General features: G+C 43.4%; 1 protein-coding gene across 1 annotated transcript in view; it reads right to left on the minus strand.

Annotated features, from left to right (window-relative positions):
* The window catches only part of SLC5A11 (solute carrier family 5 member 11), a gene marked incomplete at its 5' end in the record, with an annotated part of 77,553 nt that extends 69,210 nt beyond the window's left edge, over window positions 1-8,343 (minus strand). The window contains one exon of the mRNA XM_082261988.1: window positions 8,090-8,343. The remainder of the gene's footprint in view (window positions 1-8,089) is intronic.
* Window positions 8,344-17,032: the final 8,689 nt, after the last annotated feature.

A 17,032-nucleotide genomic window follows, 5' to 3' on the forward strand; every position in this document is an offset into this window, starting at 1 on the left:
CCATTGTCTAGCCTGTAGAGATCTGTGCGTTCTTCCATGGATATGACTCCACACACCATCACTGACCCACCACCAAACCGGTCATGCTGAACGATGTTACAGGCTGCATAACATTCTCTATGGCTTCTCCAGACCCTTTCACGTCTATCACATGTGCTCAGGGTGAACTCTGCTCTCATCTGTGAAAAGCACAGGGCACCAGTGGCGGACCTGCCAATTCTGGGGTTCATAAGCAAATGCCAATCAAGCTCCACACTGCCGGTCAGTGAGCACAGGGCCCACTAAAGCATGCGGGGTCCTCAAGCCACCCTCATGAAGTCTGTTTCTGATTGCTTGGTCAGAGACATTCACACCAGTGGCCTGCTGGAGGTCATTTTGTTGGGCTCTGGCAGTGCTCATCCTGTTCCTCCTTACACAAAGGAGTAGATATTGGTCCTGCTGATGGTCCTTCTACGGCCCTGTCCAATCCTAGAGTAAATGCCTGCCTCGTGGAATCTCCTCCATGCTTTTGAGACTGTGCTGGGAGACACAGCAAACCTTCTGGCAATGGCACGTATTGATGTGCCATCCTGGAGGAGTTGGACTGTCTGTGAAACTTCTATAGGGTCCAGGTATCCCCTCATGCTACCAGTAGTGACACTGACCCTAGCCAAAGGCAAAACTAGTAAAAAACAGTCAGAAAAGATGAGTAGGTAAAAAAATGTCAGTGACCTCCACCTGTAAAACATTCCTGTTTTGGATGTCGTCTCATTGTTGCCCATCTAGTGCACTTGTTGTTACTTTAATTAACACCAAAGCAGCTGAAACTGATTAACAACCCCCTCTGCTACTTAACTGATCTGATCAATATCCCAGGAGTTTAATTGACTTGATGCTACACTCTGATTAGAAAGTGTTGCTTTAATTTTTTTGAGCAGTGTATATTTTCTGAAACCAGAGGCCCTGGAAAATGAAATGGTGGTGGCTGCATTTTTTTTAAATCCAAAATGAAAAAAAAAATGTTTTGCCTTTAGTTCTATTTTAGGAGGACTTAAAAAAATTAAAAAGTGTTAAATGTCCTTAACCTTGTTTCAATATATATTTTGCAGCGATATATGTGCATGTGAGCAGCCATATTTGCTTGTAACCATATGCATGCTGTGCTTACTGCTGAACTACTGTATATAGCGTATTCAATAATAATTGCACTTTCCTGTTCCACGGATGTCAGTGAAAGTACAGCCATCATCTCAGATGATTCATTGGACACAATACAATAAATATAGTGTCATTTCATTTACGATCTAGCCAGACTGGCACAAAGGTAAAAGTTATTCCAAACATATTTTATTAACACAAGTCAACAAATTAGCAGTTATCCTTCTTTACCCCGGCTGCCTATATACTCATAAATAAAGCTCATTTTTTTTGTAACTTTTTTCTATTATATCCTATCACGTTTATCATTTTAACATTTAAAATTTTCAATCTATTTTTATTTTTGGATAGTGTAGCTAATAGATGAAGACCCTGTCATTTTTTCCTGTCTAGAGCAGGGTTTTCCAAACTACGGCCCAGGAGCCAATTCCATCCCGCTGCTAGATTTTATCTGGCCCTATTAGGGGACTCTTTAATGGGGGAGAACTTTTTTTACTGAAGGTTTTTCTAAATCATGTTGTTTAGAAGAAAACATTCCAAGTAAAATGTATTCATTCATTTAACCACTTTACCACCGGAGGATTTTGCTGTCTTACGTCCAGGCCACTTTTTGCGATTCGGCACTGTGCGACTTTAACTGACAATTGCGCGGTCATGCAACGCTGTACCCAAACGAAATTTACGTCCTTTTTTTCCCAAAAACAGAGCTTTCTTTTGGTGGTATTTGATCACCTGTGCGGTTTTTACTTTTTGCGCTATAAACAAAAAAAGAGTGAAAATTTTGAAAAAATAACAATATTTTTCACATTTTTTTATATAAAATTCCCCCAAAAAAATGCAAAAAATCTAAATTTTTTATCATTTTTGGCCAATTTGTTTTCTGCTACATATTTTTGGTAAAAAAAAAATCGCAATAAGCGTATTTTGATTGGTTTGCGCAAAAGTTATTGCGTTTACTAACTAAGGGAAAGATTTCTGTCATTTTTGCTGTTTTTTTTTAACGAGTAATGGCGGCGATCTGCGATTTTTTTTTTTGCGGGACTGCGACATTGCGGCGGACAGATCGGACCCTTGACTGACATTTTTGACACTTTTGGGGGTACCAGTGACATTACTACAGTAATCAGTGCTATAAATATGCACTGTTACTGTAAAAATGACACTGGCAGCGAAGGGGTTAATTTTATTGGAGAGGGAGGGGTTAATGTATGCCTGGTGCTTACTGACGTGTGTGGGGGGAGGTGACTGAGTGACACAGGGACAGATCGCATGTTCAGCTATGCTGAACCCTGCAATCTGTCCCTGCCTGTCGCTTAGGAGATCCGCCCGCTTTGTTTACACAAGCGGGCGGATCTCCAAACTCGATTCCCCGACGCTCCTCCCCTGGCCCGACTCCCGCTGTGACTGAAAACAGCGGGAGCGAGCCTCCGGGGGCGCGCGCGCGCCACCCACAAGATAACGAGCCACATTGCTGCAGTAGCAGCAATGTGAGCGGAGCTAAAGTGGTTAATGTGATTTGATTATTTGTGAAACTGATATTTTTTGGCCTGCTAATATCTGTAAAATATACAAAGTGGCCCCTTATACTGAAAAGTATGCAGACCCCTGGACTAGAATAACACTCCATTAGATTGTAAGCTCTTCTGAGCAGGGCCCTCTTAATCCTCTTGTATTTTATTGTATTGTAACTGTATTGTCTCCCTCTAACATTGTAAAGCGCTGCGTAAACTGCTGGCGCTATAGAAATCCTGAATAATAATAATAACACTTTAATCCTGATAGCCGGGAGGGAATTGTGCAGATCTCTGCCAACCAAGCAAATTTGCTCTCATATATTGAGACAATTTACATCCAAATGATTCAGCGTTTTTCATGTGTGTGTGTCGGGGTTGCAGAGCTCCCCTTAGTAGTACAAAGCGCCACAATGTAATGACATCTGTTACAAATTAAACAAATTGCTTTTACCCACATTTTAAACTTTTTGCCCCCGCGTTCGTGACTACTGCACAATTTATTATTGGGCACTTTTTAAAATTTTTCAACAATATACAGTATTTTACAAAAGTGAGTACATTCCTCACATTTTTGTAAATATTTTATTATATCTTTTCATGTGACAACACTGAAGAAATTACACTTTGCTACAATGTAAAGTAGTGAGTGTACAGCTTGTATAACAGTGTAAATTTGCTGTCCCCTCAAAACAACTCAACACACAGCCATTAATGACTAAATCGCTGGCAACAAAAGTGAGTACACCCCTAAGTGAAAATGTCCAAATTGGGCCCAAAGTGTCAATATTTTGTGTGGCCACCATTATTTTCCAGCACTGCCTTAACCCTTTAGGCATGGAGTTCACCAGAGCTTCACAGGTTGCCACTGGAGTCCTCTTCCACTCTCCATGACAAAATCCCGGAGCTGGTCAATGTTAGAGACCTTACGCTCCTCCAACTTCTGTTTGAGGATGCCCCACAGATTCTCAATAGGGTTTAGGTCTGGAGACATGCTTGGCCAGTGTTCACCTTTACCCTCAGCTTCTTTAGCAAGGCAGTGGTCGTCTTGGAGGTGTGTTTGGGGTCATTATCATGTTGGAATACTGCCCTATGTCCCAGTCTCCGAAGGGAGGGGATCATGCTCTGCTTCAGTAGGTCACAGTACATGTTGGCATTCATGGTTCCCTCAATGAACTGTAGCTCCCCAGTGCTGGCAGCACTCATACAACCCCAGACCATGACATTCCCACCACCATGTGTGACTGTAGGCAAGACACACTTGTCTTTGTACTCCTCACCTGGTTGCCGCCACACACGCTTGACACCATCTGAGCCAAATAAGTTTATCTTGGTTTCATCAGACCACAGGACATGGTTCCAGTAATCCATGTTCTTAGTCTGCTTGTCTTCAGCAAACTGTTTGCAGACTTTCTTGTGCATCATTTTTAGAAGAGGCTTCCTTCTGGGATGACAGCCATGCAGACCAGTTTGATGCAGTGTGCGGCGTATGGTCTGAGCACTGACAGGCTTACCTCTCACCCCTTCAACCTCTGCAGCAATGCTGGCAGCACTCATACATTTATTTTCCAAAGACAACCTCTGGATATGACTCTGAACACGTGCACTCAACTTTTTTGGTGGACCATGGCGAGGCCTGTTCTGAGTGTCCTATTAAACCACTGTATATGGTCTTGGCCATCGTGCTGCAGCTCATTTTCAGGGACTTGGCAATCTTCTTATAGCCTAGGCCATGTTTATGTAGAGCAAAAATTATTTTTGTTCAGAACTCAGAGAGTTCTATGCCATGAGGTGCCATGTTGAACTTCCAGTGACCAGTATGAGAAAGCGAGAGCGATAACAATAAATTTAACACACCTGCTCCCCATTTACACCTGACCTTGTAACACTAACGAGGGAAAATGGCTAATTGGGCCCAATTTGGATATTTTCACTTAGGGGTGTACTCACTTTTGTTGCCAGCAGTTAGACATTAGTGGCTGTGTGTTGAGTTATCTTGAGGGGACAGCAAATTTACACTGTTATACAAGCTGTACACTCGCTACTTTAGCAAAGTGTAATTTCTTCAGTGTTGTCACATGAAAAGATATAATAAAATATTTACAAAAATGTGAGGGGTGTACTCAACTTTTGTGAGATACTGTATGTACCTTATTTCCCAAGCCAATGCTCGGATTTCACTTTACGTTGCCGTGCGAGCCGTGCCGGGGTACGTAATTTCCAGCCGGTGGCCGCACATTGGCTCCTGGAATATGAACGTCATCAATCCCAGGAGTCAAAGGGCATCCTCCGCTTGAAGCATCGCGGTATTTGTGGGTCGCGCTTTCTACGATATGCACACGCGTGACATCTGGTGGTGCAAGCTGGGTAGCCAGCAGCGTCGTATCCTGGAAGAAGCAACGAGTGGGCTTCAGATGCCCACACTAAAGATGGTAGAGTGCTCGCTGAGGAGAGCAAAGTTCGTTTTTTAAAAAGAAAAAAGAAAGCTAACACATACATTTTTTACTTATACCACTAATATATATATATATATATATATATATATGTGTGTGTGTAGGTGCGACCATCACATGGGTGTTTAAAAAAAATAAAACAAAACCAGCTGGAACTCCGCTTTAAGGCTGGGTTCACATTTAGTGCGGACGCGGCTCACAGCAGGGGTCCGGCGCATCCCTGTTCTTTATTTAAGGGACGAATGAGGCCCAAATTTGTGCCTGAATTCAGAACTGAAAGGCAGTCATAGACACACAGGACCCCTGTGCAATTCGCTCAGCAGCAGCCATGGAGATGTGTAAACCGGCTACATTGGAAGACGGGCACACTCTCCTGCCATGGGAAACCCACATCCAATACGCACAAGTGTGAACCCAGCCCAAGATTGACTTCATCATACTGAACATCTAGAAACAATATTTGTGCTTAGTACCCTAAAAAATCGACCCTTTTCATTTAATTCCACCTAAAAATGAGTAGTGTGCTTCCTGTGTCTAGCTGCATATCAACAGTATGAGATCATCCAAGGCACTGCTCACTGTTCTCCTTGCTGGAGAAGAAGCTGTACCTAAATGCAGTGCAAGGATTTCCCTACTTCTGCCTCATTCTTTGTGTGAATCTGTGCTTCCTTCCAGCCCCAGCTGTTTATTGAATGTTCCCCCACCAGTCCTCAGATCACCAGTCCTAGAGACATCAGCTCTGGCACAAGGAAGCAAAGCCCTGCCTCTACCATGATGGCCACCTCCACACAGAGACACAGTACAGAACAAGACATGGTAAGTCAGTAACAGAGAATGATCAGCTGCAGGGCGACCACAGGCAGTACAGGTGACTAGTCCTTTGCCTTCTGCTTGCGTTTCTTGGGCACGCTTTCCACAGGTCTTCTCTAAAGGAAACCAGGGCTTAAGAATACAAGGGGCTGGGGTACGTATTAAAGTCATCAGATCAGCATTATAGCCAGGCAACCGCCATCATTTGTAGGAGAATATTTACTTACTGCAGCCATATTGTAAAAGCCTCTACTTGACATTTCATTACTCAGGAATACCACTGTATATGACAGGAAGATTACGGAAAGCTCTTTGTTTACTTGCACAGCTGATAATACACGTAGAGGGCATAGAATGAACCTACCCGTAATGTGTCATTTGTATTAACGTCATAGTACTACTTCAGTGCCAACAGTGCATGTTTTTCAGACTCTCAGCTTTATTTAAAGATTAACACTTATTTTTACACTTTTTTTTTTAAGCGGTCTCGAAAACATGCACCAGGGGCGTAACTACAGGGGTTGCAGGGGTTGCGATTGCAAGCGGGCCCCATGCTCCAAGGGGGCCTGTGCGGCTCCCCTGTACACCTGGATAGGAGGGGCGGCGCCGGCGGTGGCAGCATGTAGAGAAATCACTGTCCATCTTTTTCCTCATGTAGCTGCAGGAGGAAAATGGAGGAGATTGGTTCCTCTGTATGCTTTACCAGCTCCTTCCTTTTCTGAATGGACAGAGTCATAGTCAGTGACGTTGTAAAAAAAATAAAATAAAATGATAAAAAATAATACAATTAAAATACCAAAAAATAAAAACTACTGACACCAGTGGGTGAACTTCCAGGGTCGCAAAGGTCACAATTGCGACCGGGCCCTGGCATTCCACCCCCGTAGGGAGGCCCCAAGATGGCAGGAAGGAGGCCCACTGCAGAACTTGTGAAAGGGACCCGCTGCGGGACTGTAATAAAGGGCCCCAAAACTAGAGTAAAGGGCCCCAGGATCAGTGGGAAGAGCCCCAGGCTTGAAGGAAAGGGCCCCGGCCAGGGGTCCGGAGGGCCCTCCATGGTTTCTTGCACCGGGGCCCTGAAGGTTCTAGTTACGCCTTTGACATGCACTTTCGGTGGCCACTAGGACTGGGGTTAAAAAAACTGAAAATAAAGGTGACCAATCTTCATAGACATAAACTGGAACGTTCAGCTGAGCCAAGCATTCATATTTGTGCTGATATCTGAAGAGAGCCAGATCATAATTGCATGTAGAACTTTTATGCAACCATCCAGCTTATTACTAGAAATTTGGACACCTGCATGGAGTATGTGAGACAAAGAAGTGGTGTCAAACTCCGCATCAGCATCATGGTTGCTTTTGAAGGGCCAGTTGTATCTGTAAGACTAGATATCCAGAGCACCTTACCTCCCTTACATCAGATGTCAAGAGCCCCCCTCCCCCACCATCAGAAGTCAAGTGCCCCCCACCTTCCATTACATCACAGTGCACCCCCCTTACCTTGTGCTGCTGTAGGGAAGAAGCGGAGCGTGGAAGCAGAAAGTGCAGGGTCTGGAGAAGGACCAGAGGGGGGCTGGAGGCAGCTCAGGGGAGGTGGAGACGAGGGGGTGCTGGAGGAGTTCCGTCCTCCTCTCTGCTGCCAAATGCTGAAACAAGGTGGTGAAAGAGATGAGGGGGGTGTTGTAGCTGCAGGAGAGGTGTGAGGGCCACATGAAATGGCCTGGGGGGCCAGATTTGGCCACTGGGCCTTGTGTTTGACATGTGTTATTTAGTAAGCTCCTTGACGGCAGGGACTGATGTACAATATGTAGAGTGCTGTGTAAATTGATGACTTTATATAAATATCTGTAATAAATAAATTGACATTTAAAGAAGTTCCCCATTATTTGGAGGTCCCTCCAGGGGCCAATAACATGACTACAGCAATAGGGAAGGATTACTGTTCAGGCAAAGCCTTTGATTGGTGGAAGAATAGCTGTTTCACTGCTCCCCTAGCACATATGTGTAATAAGAAGCAGAGTTGTCGTGTTTTTGTTGAGTATGTATCAGCCTTAGGGTATTGATCTGACATCTTGCTCTAAGAGCACTACAAGTCCCAGCCCAGGTGACCTGGGCTTCCTGTACCCGTATCTTTTGCGTAATCAGGATCAGCGTATTTGTGTGCTCAGGTTCAGCTTACCCAGCTCCAGAGGGCTGTCTCTTCCCAATGACAGGTGAGGTGAAAAAGAAGACTGGAAGGAGAATTCCCTTGGCTTAGAGACATCCAGCATCTGGGGTCAAACTCCAAAGTGTGAGTCCCTGGTTAAACTGTAAGAATCGAGGAGTGCGATCTCAGCTCCACTCTCCATTGGCAGCTACTCTGCATTTCTGCAGATCAATGAACAAGTGGAACACGGAGCCCTGAGTCTCACCTTCTGCTGCCAGCAAAACCGACCCAGCCAGGTGACACAGGGAAGGGGGTGGTGACTTATTCACACTTAAATTATTAGGATAATAGGGCAATAGCTTGATGTTGCAACTGCTTGTTATACGCTCGCCAAAATCCAATCATAAGTAAGCAAACAGAATAGTTTATCCCTTTCACTGCCAGAGGCATTTTTGTGGTTTTTCTGTACACATTTTAGGCCCGAATGGTGGTAGCTCCCATTTTTTATGTTGCAATGGTTTATTATATGCAAAATTTCAGTAAAAATGCACTAAAGTTAAAAAAGGGTCTTTTTTATAATATATCATACAATATATTCTTCCTTTTTTGTTAAAATATTAAAGATGAGGTTGCCCTGAGTAAATAGATACCCATCATGACAAAATAAAAAAATTAAAAATTGCGTGTTCCCGTAAAACGACGACACTTTCATAGGCGATACTTTAAAAGCCCCTACAGGTCATCAGGTAGCCATGATTAATGGGCTTAGAATTATTGCTCTCACTGATGCCTTTGAAGCTAATGGAGAGCAGATCGTGCTTCATCAGCTTATTCCCCAGCCACAGTGGCCAGGAAAAGTGACAGCAAAAACTCGAAGTGACATTTAAGACACCACTTCCAGGTTCTTACTAGGTAGGGGAGATCAGCGAACAGGCTTTCATTGGTCTCCCTCCCCTCTACCTGGCAGCACTCGCCTTTGTGCCACGTCGGTTCCCGAGTCTGATGATTGGAGCGCAGGGGGTCCCGACTGCTTACATTTGACAGCCAACAGTCGGTTTGTTAAATTAACACACAATGTAAATGTGCATAAAACCCCCCACTGCTGCTGACATATGCTATATGTTGTTGGCAATGAAAGGGGTAAATCCATCTTGAACAGCCTCTGTATGTTGTGGGTAGCTAATGAGCCATCACAAGTAAAATAGTCAAATCCAAAAGGTAAACCGTCCTTCCAGTGCTGGGGCATATGCAGCCCTCTTACGACTTCCTTATACTCGATGCTTTGGTTGACCCTCAGCTGTAAATGGAATCTGTTACCAAAACTTTAGCTAAAGCCTTAGTGCACAACCTACATCCCTTTTGTACTTGTTGTGTGGCCCTTGGACCCAAGTAGTCAGTAGAGGGAGCATTAATTGTGAGGACTCTCTAGCAGTCTCTTTTAACCTGTTCCTAGTCTTTATCTCCTGCAGCCTGTCTCCAGTCTCCAACCATGTGTATAGCATATCAGCTGTCACTGGCCATCTCCTATAGTATATCCACAGACAGATAATATTCTGTAGCGTTACATATACTGAACATTATGTGTGGCCCTTTTGTGACGCCTGGCCGCAGTTGGGGCCACCTATACCTCTTTAGTTGGCAACCACTGCTCTAAAGTAAAAGGAAACTGCAAATGAGCCCATTCAGGCATCTGTCTGACACAGATCAGCCCTTGCTGCAGCCCCTTACCTTGTGACTTGCTACAAAGTTACAATATTTCACACTGATCACTTGAGTAGAGACTGAGGAAATGCTACCTCCAGCTGCAGGGAGTGATGACATCATCCCCAGAAAAGTCCCTGCCCGAAGCTCAAGGGAGACAATTTTTCCTGCAAAAAGATGGAGTTTTTTTGAAAAATTATATGATTTCTAAATATTGTGACATGTGGCATCCATGTTAAATAAGTACGGAGGATTATACCAGAGACAAAAATCAGATCTGTCATTGGAGTCTGGACAATTGGCATCTTTGACCTCTCAGACAAGCTAAGTAAAAGCAACAATGAATAACCCTTAAGAAAGCAATCTCCAGGAAATCCAAGAGGTGCCAAAGATAATATTTTCTATGTAAATGTTCTGAGTTGGGAGAAAACCAGGGGATTCCTTCCGTGTCTTCTTCCAGGCATGCCCCACAGGGGCCAAATACTAAAGCTGGCCATACACTATACGAAAAATCATTCAAACTCGAAAAACGAACACTCAGCCGTGAGAGCAGACTATCGTGCCATGGTAATTCGGTAATGACCGAATTTTGAACGATAAATCATTCAATGGACATAAATTAATCAGCTTTTTTTTCATTTAGTCACATATGCCAAGTGCAAACAGTTCGGGCAAGAAACACATTAACCTTTCAAGTTATCGTTTGTTTGGCAATATTTTCCAAACTGTTTCTTCGATTTTTCGGCTCTAAAAAGTTAAAACTGATTTTCTATTTGTGCCCATTAACTGCACGAAAAAAGAACAGACCAGATTTTCAAACGATTTTTCGGCTAGTGTTGGCTCCAGTTTACATCAGTGATAGAACAAAACAAGATTTAGTGTTATTAGTTTACATGTATCAATATGGACGTTGCCCAAAGCTGGCCAAACACTATAGATTGTGATTTTACAATCTCCTTTACAACTAGTAACAACTATGTAATGAGAAAAGAAAATCAGGGGAACATTTTCGTCCGATAAACGTTCATACGATTTTCTAATAGTGTGTGCACAACTTTCAACAGCCGATTCCGACTTTTCGTACGAAAATTCCCTAGGGACAAACTCTTAAGTTTTTCTCGTACAGGAACAGAACGAACAATTTTAATTTAACGTGTACCGTTTTCATATGGTTTTCGTACAAGAAAAATGAAAAATGAAAGACTGTGCATGATCAGAAACCATAAACAACAATATAAAAAGCCTTTGTCATACGAGAATTTTCATTCATTGGTTCCGATTTGCTGTGAAACAACGAGGAAAATGGGACGATCATTCACCTGATTTTCTTATAGTGTGTACCCCACTTTAGGTCCTGTGCGATTGGATACAAATTGTTTGTGATGTGTAATATGCCCTTATATTACTTAATTTTGGTAAATTTGAGATTGTACAGAGATTGAACATGAAGATTGTAATGTGTATGGCTATCCTTAGATCAGAGCTTGACAAATTTACTTTGAAACTAGAAGCCAGCTAAAAAAGTTAGGAGCTAGTTTTTTCTAACTACTTGCCTACTGGTTATTTTCACCTTCTTCCTGCCAAGGCCAATTTTTAGCTTTCAGCACTGTCACACTCTGATGAAGGGGGGGGGGGGACACCCCGAAACGCGTAAGAGGTTCTTTGGAGGTCCATATCCCACCACGGCCTGCATCAGCAGAGGAAGCCCAGTGGAGAGTCTTGGTGGTCCTTGATTGCACGTTTGCCCGTTTTCCAACTTGTTTTGTGAGTACAATATTTATGCTATTTTATTTAAATAAATTGTTTTAAAGATAATGCACTAGGCTGGTGCGCTCTCTGTCCGTTCCTTTTTTAGGGTCTGTTTGGGTTACCACGACCTGTTGAGAGTGGCAGCACAGCCGGGACTACATCCATTCAACCTGAATCGCATTCTCAGGATACCCGTTTCAAGATAACCCCTCAAGCGCAGGAGTCATCTTTTGTACACCGCACCTCCTCACCCCTGGTCTCATGCACACACAAGGCACAGAGATACCTGCCTGCCAGCTGCCCAGCAATGACAGGACTGGCATCTGTTCCACGACGCCTGTTAAGTGACTCCCGTTGCGCCCAGCTGACCCCCCCCCCCCCCATGCTGTGCTACTGGGCCTGACAATTGCCCAGGCACCAGGATGCAATTTCTAGTCACCATGGCGACCTGGCGCCTGGGATTTTTTGTCGAAGCCTACCTTAGACAAGACTGAATGGTGAATCTACTGCCACACAGTCCCGGAATATAAAATTGCTAAACACTGTGCTGTATATTTTCCCCCTTCTCTTGTCCACTCCTAAAGCATAGCTAAACCCAAGAACCAATATTGATTATTAGCTTACTGGTCCTATGATGTGATGGCTGCATTCGTTTTCTTTTTTTCATGCTTATTTATTTCATTTTAACTTGGTAATCCTGCCAGTAAGCCACTTCCTGTTCTACGGTGACAACTGCACTGGGCAGCAGTATCACCCTAAGACAGGGAGTGTGTTAGAACTACATACTACTGTGTTAGGACTACATAACACCTTCCTCTCTTCTTCATAACAGGGGACATGTTTTGTAGTTCACAGGTAACAATCCAGAGGTAGAGAGTGAAGGAAGTCATCAGCTCACAAGATTTCTGGCTGGGTGACTACTTTTTTTGCATTTGTATAACAGATATAATAAAAGAGTAGATTCACTTACCTGATTTTCCATGACTGGTCCCTGCAAAGTCTTATCCTCCAAGCTCCAGCGGTCTAAGGTCCTTACATCAGCAAGACCAATACAGGGTCCATATTCCTACATTGGATATAATAAAGCAAAGGAGTTGATTTACTAAAATTAGAGAGTGCAAAATCTGGTGCAGCTGTGCATGGTAGCCAATCAGTTTCTAACTTCAGCTTGTTCAAGGAAGCTTGGACAAAACAAAAACTGGAAGCTGATTGGTCTTCACCAGATTTTGCACTCTCCGATTTTAGTAAATCAAAAGGTACAGTCCACCATCAGAGAATGAGGAAAGCGCCACCTGCTGGGGGAGTAAGTACAAAACACTTTTCCCTAGACTAAACAAGCCATTATCCCTCGCAATGCAGGTACAACAACCCTTGTGCGACCTAAAAGTCACGCGATTTTGCCACAATTTTTTGCTGTGATTTTGACTGGACTTAAAGCAATCCCTGTGTAATATTGAGATCTGTGGACCTCAAAACGCATCAAAGTCAGCCCAAAGTAGTGCAGGGACTACTTTGAAGTCATTGGGACTTGAAGTCGCACAGATATGAACGGTACTAATTGGAAATCATGGAGTATGCCTTGTCATGCGACTTTGCAGTCCCAAGTCGCACAAGTGTGAAAGGGGCCCGAGGGATAACTTTTGAGTGTCCCGGAGTTGAGCTTTAACATTTATGTGAACTTCAACGATAAACCAGAGATGACAAAGAAGACACATACAACAATTCAAACGTAATAAATACCCATAATTCTCTTTATTACAGCAGTTAAATTCTGCAGCTTACAAGAAAGCATTGACGATTTCTGTGTAAAATTACACAATATATTCATATTATTTATATGTAGATTCCTCGGGGTGTTGGAGAGTATAGGCGTGGTGACAGCTGTGTTAAAGGGGCTTTTAGCAGTTGTGATTTTGCCGTGTCTAAAGCTAGGCTTGGGTCTAGTTTGCAATGATTTGACATGATGGGAATACTCTATAGTGTATGTGTGTTAGAAATGACATTAACATTTTAATCTTTTCACAAAATCTTTAGACAGATTTGTCAAAAATGGTTGTATTTATGTCCAACCATACTTAGGTGACATCATCAAAAAAATCATCCCCTGAGCAGCCCTAAATCTAAGGCTAGGCATACACACATAGGTTCCTTTTATTCAGCCTGTGGATGGAGGAATCCCTGCTACCGGCTATGGCATTACAGCAGCTGCAACACTCGTGGTTGCATGATTACCCAAACAGTAACTTCATTTTTTCACATGGCTACTTTAATATTTTAGTCAAAGTATGTGGTGCCAACAGGGCTATGCGTGCTTCGATCATAAGCCAATTCGGGTAGAACTGAACAAAATTTGAGCCGTGTATTGCCAACTTCAAATGGAAGTCCAGTCTAATTCTAACTCTACCTAAACCTGCCCCTCCCTTCAATCTAAACCTATTCTAATTACCCTGTAAAGGAAAGATGTCTATATTTACTTTTGCTGGGGGCACTTCAGTTCGGTCACATGATCGTCTCCCAGCGCCAACTTCAGTATAGAAGATGGACAGCCAACAATGGATGCCCAAAAGTAGGCCTATGGGTGACATCACTGTATAGGCTGGAGAGATCATCTAACCGGACCAGAGCTCCCTCAGCATAGGTAATAATCTTTCCTTTATAGGGTAGTTAGAGTAAGTTTAGAATGGGAAGGGGGAGGCAGGTTTAAAGTGGATCTTCACTCACCCCATCCCCCCTTTTTTTTACCCCTGCTTACTGGGAGCAGGATTCTGCACATTTTAGAAATGTGCCCACCAAGCAGATCAAGCGCTGTCCCACTGAGATCCTCTGATCCCCTGTCATTACTTGGGGCCACACTGCCATGATGTTTCTGACATTATCAAGAGGGCCGCGGGCTCTTCTGGGTTCAACGGGCAGGTCTCCCAATGATGCGCCACTAGGCCTGCCTTTCCTACTCCTTTGTGAATAAGCGCAATGCCTGCTGAGATATGTGACATGCAAATCCAAGGAGGCACGGTGGGCACTATGCACGTCATTCACCAAAGGAGTGTGGTGCATGGGGCGGGGCGGGCACTTTTCTTAAAAAACAAAAGGTAAACAAAAAAAAACAATGCTATTCGTGTACAGGACGGGAAGAGGGGTGGAGTGGAGGGAACTTCATTAAGAGGGTGAAGATCTGCTTTAAGTATAGTTAGGGTTTCCCTGAACTACCTTAAGGCCGGCCATACACAATTCGAATCTCCGCCGGTTCAGCAGGAACTGGCCAAGATTCGAACCAATAATGGACAGGCTGAATGTACCAAGTTGATTGATCGATCAACTTGGGTACAACAAGCCTGCCTATTTCTCTTACGATTATTGCTAGTGGCTGCTATAGCCGCTAGCGATAATCACTGTCTTCTCCCAGGGGGCGTCCACCCCTGTCAAAAGCAGACAATTGCTCAGCAGGAGAGATTCCCCTGTCAGCACTGTCTGTGTTGATGGGCCTGCCTAAGGCTGCCTTGAGGTTTACAAAAGAGTAAGCGGGGAACATTTAGATAAACTCTTTCAAAAACTACCATGTTGGTAGGAAAGGACATCTCTGAGCATCTTTTTTGGCATTCTACCACAGTAATCTGCCACACAAGGTTTAAAAAAGGGCTGAATGGACAAAGTGGCCTAATCTTTTTCACTAGCCCAGGAGTCAAACCTTGTGTAAGCTCTGTGTTGGATGGCGTTGGAGCCTACACAGGGTTGATTACATTCTCCTCCTCCTCACATGGAAAAATTTAGGCCTTGCAGTTGGCTGCTCAAGCCTGAATACTGCATCATGGGAGGAGGTTGCATGCTTGCATCCAGATCTTGAATGAAAAAGTAGCAATGTCTTTTGTCTCTTGGTTTTAGATTTCCACATGATAAATATGGTGGTGGAAATCAATAAAACTCTTCTATAGAGCCACTTCACTCAATCAGTTTTCAGGCCAAATGATCTATGATGTTGGTTGAGGAGTGCACTGATTGGCTTGGTTGTTTTTGTGATTTAAAACTGGTTGAAATGTTGAATTTCTCTGAAGTGAGTCCAAAACATCTGAATTCATTAAATCCTATACTGGCCTAATAGAAAATATTACCAATCACATTCTCTGTGTGATTCCTGGAAATCACAAAGTCAGATAACTAAATATACGGCTAGAACACATGTGTAGACACTGCTTTACTTGCCAAGATATTTGTAAAGAAATTAAGATTCTCTTCCCATTCACCCCACATGGGAAGAGTGAAGAGAGTTCTGCAGGCTCTGTGCCCTGGCCTGGCTGACTACCTGCTCTTTGGACTACTAATGAGCACCACTCATTGGTGATGACCACCCTGAGCACTTCCCTACCATAAGCTTACCCAAGTACCTCCCCCTCTGGCCTATTGGCCAAAGTAGGAATGCTTACTGCAAGCCTGATCTGACCTTTCAGTTTTCACATACACGTTGGCGATTTATGTTTTTCATGCATCCCTTGCTTTAAGATGAATTCCAGGTATAAATATTTTTACAGAGTTACATCAGTCCAGCTTGCACCCATATAATTATGCATATACCATACGTAGACGATCCCTCTGGAAGCTGGAAATCACTGTAATATTCCCTGCTACTACAGTGACCTCTACTAGCGTTTGCGCCCCATGCTGACTGGTTGCCCTGCTGCTCATGAACACAGGATGTCTCTCGCTCGGTACAGGTGCCATTCAGAGACCACTTTGCATTTTCTCAATAAATGCAAGTTGATCTCTGGTTGGACGAGGCGAAAATCGACCTGACTCGCCACCTCATCCTATCATTGAGAAAATGATAGGATGAATCTGAAAAAAATGATCTCTGAATGGTGCCCATGCCCAGCAAGGCACAGGACCCAAAAATAGGTGGAGACCACTGGAGTAGTGGTGCCTACTACAGTGATTTCAAGCTTCTATGAGGATCGGGCAGGTATGGTATTTGCATAGTTACATTGATCCAAGCTGCACCAATGTAAAAATATCAGTACCAGGAATTCTTCTTTAAAAGTGCTATGCTTGAACAGCATGAAAAGATTATGGTAAGTCAATGGGTTAAGGAGAGCAAATTCGCTTAAGTGGGCCAAAACGCCCTCCATCAAAATAATGGGCAGTATGGCATAGCTTCACTATGACAATGGGCAGTATGGCATAGCTTCACTATGACATAGCTTCCATCACAAATAATCAATATTTAAATATAGTGGTTGGAGCCATTTGCATTATATATTCCTTTATATTCTAAAAACTCACTATCAATCCAGAACTGCTGGTTTATAGCACAGATAGATCCTAAAATTTTAATATAAATCATGGAAATGGCCCAATATTTTACCAGCCAGATTACTTGTAATTTTGTTCAGCCACTTCCACTATTCCCTGACAGAGGGCAAAGCTAGATCCCGGACATCTATTTAAACAACAGCTTTTATGGTCCTGAACACACCTCCTATTGGACAACAAAAAAGCAAAAGCATGCTGATGACATCATCACTCTGCTCCCCGCAC

This window comes from Pelophylax lessonae (assembly GCF_965119305.1).
Source record: "Pelophylax lessonae genome assembly, chromosome: 6".
Classification (NCBI taxonomy): Eukaryota; Metazoa; Chordata; class Amphibia; order Anura; family Ranidae; genus Pelophylax; species Pelophylax lessonae.